Source organism: Notolepis coatsorum (assembly GCF_963971535.1).
Source record: "Notolepis coatsorum genome assembly, chromosome: 6".
Classification (NCBI taxonomy): Eukaryota; Metazoa; Chordata; class Actinopteri; order Aulopiformes; family Paralepididae; genus Notolepis; species Notolepis coatsorum.
Window position 1 is genome coordinate 176,853,357 of NC_140170.1, and position 10,669 is coordinate 176,864,025.

Consider the following 10,669-nt stretch of genomic DNA (forward strand, 5'->3'; position numbering starts at 1 on the left):
CATTGCCTCCCCCTGCTGGCTTACAACCGGTGGAACCCCCTACCAGTATCCCCTGCTACCTTACCAGAGTACAATAGATATAATTCCTAATATTCAGGTTGTATTCTTATTTCATGCGTAACCAGAGAATGGACATTCATTATTGATTTGCTTACGCAAATTCCTTTGCCTTACAAGTGCATTCGATTAAAGTATATTATGTATTCTTGCTGCTAATAAATACTTAAAGACAACTTTGTGTAGAACCGATTCATTGTGGGGAAGTGTTCTCATCATATACTCGTGTACGGTATGGCCAGTATAATGTACATAAGACGGTAGTGGTTTAATGATACCATACTTGATTAATACAGTCAGGGAATTGTACCCCTCAGTTACAATTGGTCCTTCGAGCCCCGGATAAGAATTAGCGTAATATTAATATAATATTAATATTAACATGGCCGATGATGAACACTCCACAAACGGTTCTCCCGAGCTAGAACGCCCGCAGCGCAGACGGCAGCCACCTCCCTATCTAGAGGCATACACTGTCAGTCCAATACCTAGCTTTAAAAGGAAGTTAAATACGGATAGTAAAATTATGTCCAACCCTACCGAACAGGCTACCCCGCCAATAGAGGCCCTAATGGGTTCTAACGTAACTGACCAAGCTCACGGTGGGGACCAGGAGGGACCTGACATGACTTTACCCCCCGCCAACGTCGACGAGGTAGTCCCCGGAGAGCTCCAGGATAAAGAAAGCCCTCCCGGGACGGAACCCGACCCACCACAAGAAGAGACGCGCACCCAGGAGATGGATCTCCTCGGTACGCGACAGGAGAACGGATCTCCAACGAGTACTGCCGGGAGCCGATCGCCTCGACCGGCGTCTTCCCCCAGCGAGGCGGACAAGATGCTGGCGCAGGCACTCATTGCCACCCTGGCAGCCTCCACCGAACGCGATCGACTTCAAGCGCAACAGACGCGCGAGCGCGAACATTCTGCAACCGAGCGAGAGCGCTTCCAGGCGCAACAAAGGAGTGAAGACGACCGCATAAGACTGGAGACCAGACGCCTTCAGACGGAAGAGAACATTGAAAGAAGCCGCGCCGATGCACAGCACGCCGCCGCCAATGCACAGCGCGACGTCGCAAATGCACAGCTCCACGCCGCCCATGCCAGCGCCAATGCCCAGCACGACGCCGCCAACGCACAGCGCGACGCCGCCCAGGCCAGCGCCAATGCGCAGCGCGACGCCGCCAATGCCCAGCGCGAAGCAGCGCGCGACGCAGCCCATGCCCAGCGCGAGGCAGAGCGCGACCGGCTGCAGGCGCAGCTGATGGACAAATTGGTTGCCATGGCGACACCCCCTCTCTCCGCACGGAGCTCCCGGAGATCGTCACGACAAGGGTCTAGGACGCATTCCCCTACCCGACCAAGCGACCCGGGACCCCGCCAACAGGAGGATCCTGTCCACGTCTCCGAACCCCCTCCCCGGCCGGTCCATACGAGACCCAGCAACCGGGAAGAACCGGACCACGCCGAGAGACTGAACAGAAGACTCCAGGTCCTAGCAGAGGAAGAGGAGGAGGAAGAGGAGGAATGTCAAGCCGACCAGCAGCAACGTACTCTGGACCAGGAGGCCCAGTACAGCCCCGACCAGCAGCAACGTACTCTGGACCAGAAGGCCCAGTACAGCCCAGAAGTCAGCCCCGAGGCCCTGCGCTACAAACCCCCGACTCAACTCACGGGTGAGTTTGACGCACCGCCAGCCCCGAGGAACAGCACCTGGGTACCCGGCCCTTGGTACCCACCAAGTACCAGCCCAAGACAACACGTAAGAGGAGACTCGCCTAGGAGGCCTCTCCCCCAACGCTCACCGATGTGCCAGTCATCCATGGCATCGTACCTTGGCACACCGACGTTCCCGGACTTCACACACGAGAACAGAGCACAGTACACAGAGCTACGAATGTGCTTAGAGACTATGCTGTCCGACGTACCAGATGAACCGTACAAGTATGCTATCCTACTCAAGCACCTGAAGGTGCCCAGAGCGCACAATATAGCGCTGGCATATTCCAGCTCTACTACCCCATACACCGCGGCTCTAGTAGCCCTCGACCAACGTTATGGACGCATATGGGACTATGTGATACAGGAGATAAGAGACATTGACCGTCTCCCCCCAGCCAGAGACAACAGAGCATTAGATGACCTCTCTATCAAGGTACAGTCCCTGGTAGGGATGCTGGGGTCCCAAAAGGAAAAAGGGATCTATGAACTGTACGCTAACTCTAATGTAGAGAGGATACTAGAGAAGCTCCCTCCCGCCCGACAAGAGCGCTTTCGGCGGCAGAGAGACCACCGCGACCCCAATGGTCCAGAGGCATCCCTCCTAGACCTATCTGAATTCCTCGCCAGGGAGGTCAGTAGCCTACGACTCGACACGTTCGTATGGAGTGGACCAAGCCCAAGACTCGGACCTCGGGGATCAACAGATAACCGCCGGTTGGTGACCGTTATGCACCAAGCCGAATCAGTACCGCAGCACAAGAACCACCACACCCCCTCGACGAAAGAGGACCAGTGGAAGATTGAGTGCCAGTACTGTGAGGGAGAACATCGGCTGTACCAATGCGACACTTTCGGGAAGCTGACCACGGACGAGGTGAGTCAGTGGATCAAGGACCACCGCCGCTGCTTCCGCTGCGCGCGCAGCCACCTAGCAGCTGAGTGCCGCTTGAAGAAGAAGTGCAGCAGGTGCGGTGGCACCCACTTGGAGGTCCTGCATGACATCAACAGGCGTCAGCCAGGACAACAGAGTGGGCCCGTCGCGGTAATGTACCATGCCGAGGCGGTGGCACCAGCACCAAAGTTCCACCAGACCGCTCCCTGGTGTCCCGACTGCTACAGCAGACACTGGGAGTCACGGTGCGACTCGCACCATATAGATTCTGTGTCACCACAGACAGGTGACAACCCCCCCGAGACAGGAGTGCTCCACATAGACCCCAAGCAGAGCGGGACCCCCCGAGTGCTCCTCAAAGTGGTCAGAGTGCTCCTGAGCTACGAGGACAAGGTCCTGGACACTTACGCCGTCCTGGACGATGGGTCTGAAAAGACTCTCCTCCTCGCTTCCGCAGCAGCCCAGTTGGGCCTGCGGGGTGTCAAAGATACCATGACCATACGCACCATCAGAAGGGACCAGAAGACCATAAAAGGTGAAAGGGTCTCCTTCAAGATAGCAGCGGTGGACCAGCCCGAGAAGCAGTATAGTATAACCAACGTCTTCACCAGCCACGACATAGGCCTGTCTCAGTACACCTACCCCATCCCACAGCTGATGGCTAAATATGTGCACCTACGTCAACTACCTATACCGCTTATCGACGGCGCCACACCGACCCTGCTCATCGGCTCCGACCACGCGGACCTCATTCTCCCAATTGAGGCGGCCCACATCGGACCCAAAGGAGGCCCAGTCGCGGTTCAGACCCGACTAGGATGGACGCTCCAGGGCCCCCTCTACGGACTTGACAGTCAACCCACGTCTACACGCTGCCTACACACAAAGGCGAGCGACACCGGCCACTCCCTCGTACAGCAGAGGCTATTGACATTAAGCGAGAGGCCCGTGAGAGATCCGTGGGCACCAGAGGGAGTTCGGAACTCCACCCCCCTCAGCTGCGCTTCAGACGTAGCTGACCTCGAACCCAGCACCCCAAGCGACTCCTTGACGGGGCGGCCGGGACCGACCCCTCCTCAGACGGGGTACAGAGCAAACAAGAGAAACAGACGGAGGAGGAGGAGGCACAGCCAAGCACAGATCAAAGCAGTCTCAGGCCCGCTTCCTCCTAAGCCCCCCTTCATCCCGTCCAGTCGTCATGACCATAGACCAGTCACTACCCCGAGCTGCGTGGCCGGCCGGCCGCGTAAGCAAAGTGACCACTGGTGCCGACGGAAAGTTCAGAGTGGCAGAATTGCTCGTCCAAGGGCGGACCTACAACCGACCCGTGGCGAGGCTGATAGAGTCGCCAAGGCTCCCCGACTCGCTTAATGATGACCATGACCACTGACTTTGTGAACTGCCTACACTCACAACGGACATTGAGTAGTGGACAGTGCGGTTAATCTGTCTCTGCTTAGCTAATTAGGTGGGACTAATTAGGGGGCGGCTGTTACAAAGGGTCAGATTAAACCGAATATATGTATTTATTGATTGATATATATTGCATAATATTTGTATATCGTTTGATATCCCTTGTGTATTCTTTGTACATATACACGGAATATCCCTTTAACCTAGTAGCCTACAGACCATAATATTTCGTTCTCTTATTGGATAGCGTTCCACCAGCGCCAGTGTCTTACCCCCAGAGTCGAGTTCAAAGCTACCGTCAAGGCTTGTCTCAACATGCCCGGTTCTGCCCAGGACTACGAGACAGGAATAAGGCTGGCACTAGTTTGTTCCCCGTACATATAAATATGGCGCAGGTGAATACAGAAGTAGTTCAGTCCGAAGTCCGTTCAGTTCAGTCTTAGTAACAAGTGAAGCCTCACCCACTATGCAACGTGCGGTGAAGTAGGGCTCGTATTGCCCCAAGATAGAGTCTTGTTTAACCTAATACGTTTGTTCAACGTATCGTTCGCTCCTTACTAGTAAAAGCCTTCATCACGAGTCAAAGACCAAGTGAAGTGAGCAATTGTGTGTCTAAATAGAGCACTTATAGCCGCGTGCGAATAGGATAGTGGAGTATCAGAGCTTGGTTGAGTAACGTCAAGTTCAACTTGGTTGGTGTGGAGTACCGCGCACCGGAGGATATGCACCGGTGAATGCAGAGCCCCTTTCCGGCTGGAGAATTATTATTATTGCTTTGGACCATGCTGTTGGAGCGGATAAGAATCGTCTACACCCACTGCTGTGGGACCTGCCCGTGAGGAACATCACTCGAGCCCGTCTCTATTGGAGAGGCTTGCCGGCTTCCACCTGTGCTGCACGCATACTGGGATTACAGTCGCTGCCTTTCGTCTGCTGAGCAGGGAGTAATATACCGCCTCCGGGAGCCTATTGAGTCCCCGCTGACCCAGACTTTGCATTAGAGCATTGCCTCCCCCTGCTGGCTTACAACCGGTGGAACCCCCTACCAGTATCCCCTGCTACCTTACCAGAGTACAATAGATATAATTCCTAATATTCAGGTTGTATTCTTATTTCATGCGTAACCAGAGAATGGACATTCATTATTGATTTGCCTACGCAAATTCCTTTGTCTTACAAGTGCATTTGATTAAAGTATATTATGTATTCTTGCTGCTAATAAATACTTAAAGACAACTTTGTGTAGAACCGATTCATTGTGGGGAAGTGTTCTCATCATATACTCGTGTACGGTATGGCCAGTATAATGTACATAAGACGGTAGTGGTTTAATGATACCATACTTGATTAATACAGTCAGGGAATTGTACCCCTCAGTTACAACTATACTGACTGATCTCTCCCAGCTCTACATCTAATACAACTATACTGACTGCTCTCTCCCTGCAGACTAGGAATTTTTTTTTGCGTTTTCGTTTTTTTTTTTCGTTTTTTGCGTTTTCGTTTTAGTTCGTTAATTTTTTTGCGTTTTCGTTTTAGTTCGTTCGTTTTTTTGCGTTTTCGTTAGTTAGTTCATTCTTTTGCTTAATGATGACCATGACCACTGACTTTGTGAACTGCCTACCCTCACAACGGACATTGAGTAGTGGACAGTGCGGTTAATCTGTCTCTGCTTAGCTAATTAGGTGGGACTAATTAGGGGGCGGCTGTTACAAAGGGTCAGATTAAACCGAATATATGTATTTATTGATTGATATATATTGCATAATATTTGTATATCGTTTGATATCCCTTGTGTATTCTTTGTACATATACACGGAATATCCCTTTAACCTAGTAGCCTACAGACCATAATATTTCGTTCTCTTATTGGATAGCGTTCCACCAGCGCCAGTGTCTTACCCCCAGAGTCGAGTTCAAAGCTACCGTCAAGGCTTGTCTCAACATGCCCGGTTCTGCCCAGGACTACGAGACAGGAATAAGGCTGGCACTAGTTTGTTCCCCGTACATATAAATATGGCGCAGGTGAATACAGAAGTAGTTCAGTCCGAAGTCCGTTCAGTTCAGTCTTAGTAACAAGTGAAGCCTCACCCACTATGCAACGTGCGGTGAAGTAGGGCTCGTATTGCCCCAAGATAGAGTCTTGTTTATCCTAATACGTTTGTTCAACGTATCGTTCGCTCCTTACTAGTAAAAGCCTTCATCACGAGTCAAAGACCAAGTGAAGTGAGCAATTGTGTGTCTAAATAGAGCACTTATAGCCGCGTGCGAATAGGATAGTGGAGTATCAGAGCTTGGTTGAGTAACGTCAAGTTCAACTTGGTTGGTGTGGAGTACCGCGCACCGGAGGATATGCACCGGTGAATGCAGAGCCCCTTTCCGGCTGGAGAATTATTATTATTGCTTTGGACCATGCTGTTGGAGCGGATAAGAATCGTCTACACCCACTGCTGTGGGACCTGCCCGTGAGGAACATCACTCGAGCCCGTCTCTATTGGAGAGGCTTGCCGGCTTCCACCTGTGCTGCACGCATACTGGGATTACAGTCGCTGCCTTTCGTCTGCTGAGCAGGGAGTAATATACCGCCTCCGGGAGCCTATTGAGTCCCCGCTGACCCAGACTTTGCATTAGAGCATTGCCTCCCCCTGCTGGCTTACAACCGGTGGAACCCCCTACCAGTATCCCCTGCTACCTTACCAGAGTACAATAGATATAATTCCTAATATTCAGGTTGTATTCTTATTTCATGCGTAACCAGAGAATGGACATTCATTATTGATTTGCCTACGCAAATTCCTTTGTCTTACAAGTGCATTCGATTAAAGTATATTATGTATTCTTGCTGCTAATAAATACTTAAAGACAACTTTGTGTAGAACCGATTCATTGTGGGGAAGTGTTCTCATCATATACTCGTGTACGGTATGGCCAGTATAATGTACATAAGACGGTAGTGGTTTAATGATACCATACTTGATTAATACAGTCAGGGAATTGTACCCCTCAGTTACAACTATACTGACTGATCTCTCCCAGCTCTACATCTAATACAACTATACTGACTGCTCTCTCCCTGCAGACTAGGAATTTTTTTTTGCGTTTTCGTTTTTTTTTTCTTCGTTTTTTGCGTTTTCGTTTTAGTTCGTTCATTTTTTTGCGTTTTCGTTTTAGTTCGTTCGTTTTTTTGCGTTTTCGTTAGTTAGTTCATTCTTTTGCTTAATGATGACCATGACCACTGACTTTGTGAACTGCCTACCCTCACAACGGACATTGAGTAGTGGACAGTGCGGTTAATCTGTCTCTGCTTAGCTAATTAGGTGGGACTAATTAGGGGGCGGCTGTTACAAAGGGTCAGATTAAACCGAATATATGTATTTATTGATTGATATATATTGCATAATATTTGTATATCGTTTGATATCCCTTGTGTATTCTTTGTACATATACACGGAATATCCCTTTAACCTAGTAGCCTACAGACCATAATATTTCGTTCTCTTATTGGATAGCGTTCCACCAGCGCCAGTGTCTTACCCCCAGAGTCGAGTTCAAAGCTACCGTCAAGGCTTGTCTCAACATGCCCGGTTCTGCCCAGGACTACGAGACAGGAATAAGGCTGGCACTAGTTTGTTCCCCGTACATATAAATATGGCGCAGGTGAATACAGAAGTAGTTCAGTCCGAAGTCCGTTCAGTTCAGTCTTAGTAACAAGTGAAGCCTCACCCACTATGCAACGTGCGGTGAAGTAGGGCTCGTATTGCCCCAAGATAGAGTCTTGTTTATCCTAATACGTTTGTTCAACGTATCGTTCGCTCCTTACTAGTAAAAGCCTTCATCACGAGTCAAAGACCAAGTGAAGTGAGCAATTGTGTGTCTAAATAGAGCACTTATAGCCGCGTGCGAATAGGATAGTGGAGTATCAGAGCTTGGTTGAGTAACGTCAAGTTCAACTTGGTTGGTGTGGAGTACCGCGCACCGGAGGATATGCACCGGTGAATGCAGAGCCCCTTTCCGGCTGGAGAATTATTATTATTGCTTTGGACCATGCTGTTGGAGCGGATAAGAATCGTCTACACCCACTGCTGTGGGACCTGCCCGTGAGGAACATCACTCGAGCCCGTCTCTATTGGAGAGGCTTGCCGGCTTCCACCTGTGCTGCACGCATACTGGGATTACAGTCGCTGCCTTTCGTCTGCTGAGCAGGGAGTAATATACCGCCTCCGGGAGCCTATTGAGTCCCCGCTGACCCAGACTTTGCATTAGAGCATTGCCTCCCCCTGCTGGCTTACAACCGGTGGAACCCCCTACCAGTATCCCCTGCTACCTTACCAGAGTACAATAGATATAATTCCTAATATTCAGGTTGTATTCTTATTTCATGCGTAACCAGAGAATGGACATTCATTATTGATTTGCCTACGCAAATTCCTTTGTCTTACAAGTGCATTCGATTAAAGTATATTATGTATTCTTGCTGCTAATAAATACTTAAAGACAACTTTGTGTAGAACCGATTCATTGTGGGGAAGTGTTCTCATCATATACTCGTGTACGGTATGGCCAGTATAATGTACATAAGACGGTAGTGGTTTAATGATACCATACTTGATTAATACAGTCAGGGAATTGTACCCCTCAGTTACAACTATACTGACTGATCTCTCCCAGCTCTACATCTAATACAACTATACTGACTGCTCTCTCCCTGCAGACTAGGAATTTTTTTTTGCGTTTTCGTTTTTTTTTTTTTGTTTTTTGCGTTTTCGTTTTAGTTCGTTCATTTTTTTGCGTTTTCGTTTTAGTTCGTTCGTTTTTTTGCGTTTTCGTTAGTTAGTTCATTCTTTTGCTTAATGATGACCATGACCACTGACTTTGTGAACTGCCTACCCTCACAACGGACATTGAGTAGTGGACAGTACGGTTAATCTGTCTCTGCTTAGCTAATTAGGTGGGACTAATTAGGGGGCGGCTGTTACAAAGGGTCAGATTAAACCGAATATATGTATTTATTGATTGATATATATTGCATAATATTTGTATATCGTTTGATATCCCTTGTGTATTCTTTGTACATATACACGGAATATCCCTTTAACCTAGTAGCCTACAGACCATAATATTTCGTTCTCTTATTGGATAGCGTTCCACCAGCGCCAGTGTCTTACCCCCAGAGTCGAGTTCAAAGCTACCGTCAAGGCTTGTCTCAACATGCCCGGTTCTGCCCAGGACTACGAGACAGGAATAAGGCTGGCACTAGTTTGTTCCCCGTACATATAAATATGGCGCAGGTGAATACAGAAGTAGTTCAGTCCGAAGTCCGTTCAGTTCAGTCTTAGTAACAAGTGAAGCCTCACCCACTATGCAACGTGCGGTGAAGTAGGGCTCGTATTGCCCCAAGATAGAGTCTTGTTTATCCTAATACGTTTGTTCAACGTATCGTTCGCTCCTTACTAGTAAAAGCCTTCATCACGAGTCAAAGACCAAGTGAAGTGAGCAATTGTGTGTCTAAATAGAGCACTTATAGCCGCGTGCGAATAGGATAGTGGAGTATCAGAGCTTGGTTGAGTAACGTCAAGTTCAACTTGGTTGGTGTGGAGTACCGCGCACCGGAGGATATGCACCGGTGAATGCAGAGCCCCTTTCCGGCTGGAGAATTATTATTATTGCTTTGGACCATGCTGTTGGAGCGGATAAGAATCGTCTACACCCACTGCTGTGGGACCTGCCCGTGAGGAACATCACTCGAGCCCGTCTCTATTGGAGAGGCTTGCCGGCTTCCACCTGTGCTGCACGCATACTGGGATTACAGTCGCTGCCTTTCGTCTGCTGAGCAGGGAGTAATATACCGCCTCCGGGAGCCTATTGAGTCCTATATTTTTTTTTGCGTTTTCGTTTGAGTTCGTTCATTTTTTTGCGTTTTCGTTTTAGTTCGTTCGTTTTTTTGCGTTTTCGTTAGTTAGTTCATTCTTTTGCGTTATTTTTTTTTTCGTTCATTTTCGTTTTAGTTCGTTCTTTTTTCTTTCTTTTTTTTAATTTTTTTGTTTTTACGTTTTAGTTCGTACATTTTTTTGCGTTCGTTTTTTTTCGTTTGTTTTTTTGCGTTTTTGTTTTATTTCGTTCCTTTTTTTTGCGTATTTTTTTGGCGTTTTCGTTTTAGTTCGTTCATTTTTTTGCGTTTTTGTTTTAGTTCGTTCGTTTTTTTGCGTTTTTGTTTTAGTTCGTTCATTTTTTTGCGTTATTTTTTTTTCATCCGTTTTTTTAGTTCGTTTTCGTTTTCGTTCGTTCTTTTTTTGCCTTTTTTTTTTGCGTTTTCGTTTTAGTTCGTTAATTTTTTTGCGTTTTTGTTTTAGTTCGTTCGTTTTTTTGCGTTTTTGTTTTAGTTCGTTCATTTTTTTGCGTTATTTTTTTTTCATCCGTTTTTTTTGTTCGTTTTCGTTTTCGTAATACAACTATACTGACTGCTCTCTCTCTCAGCTCTACATCTAATACAACTATACTGACTGCTCTCTCTCAGATCTCTACATCTAATACAACTATACTGACTGCTCTCTCTCTCAGCTCTACATCTAATACAACTATACTGAC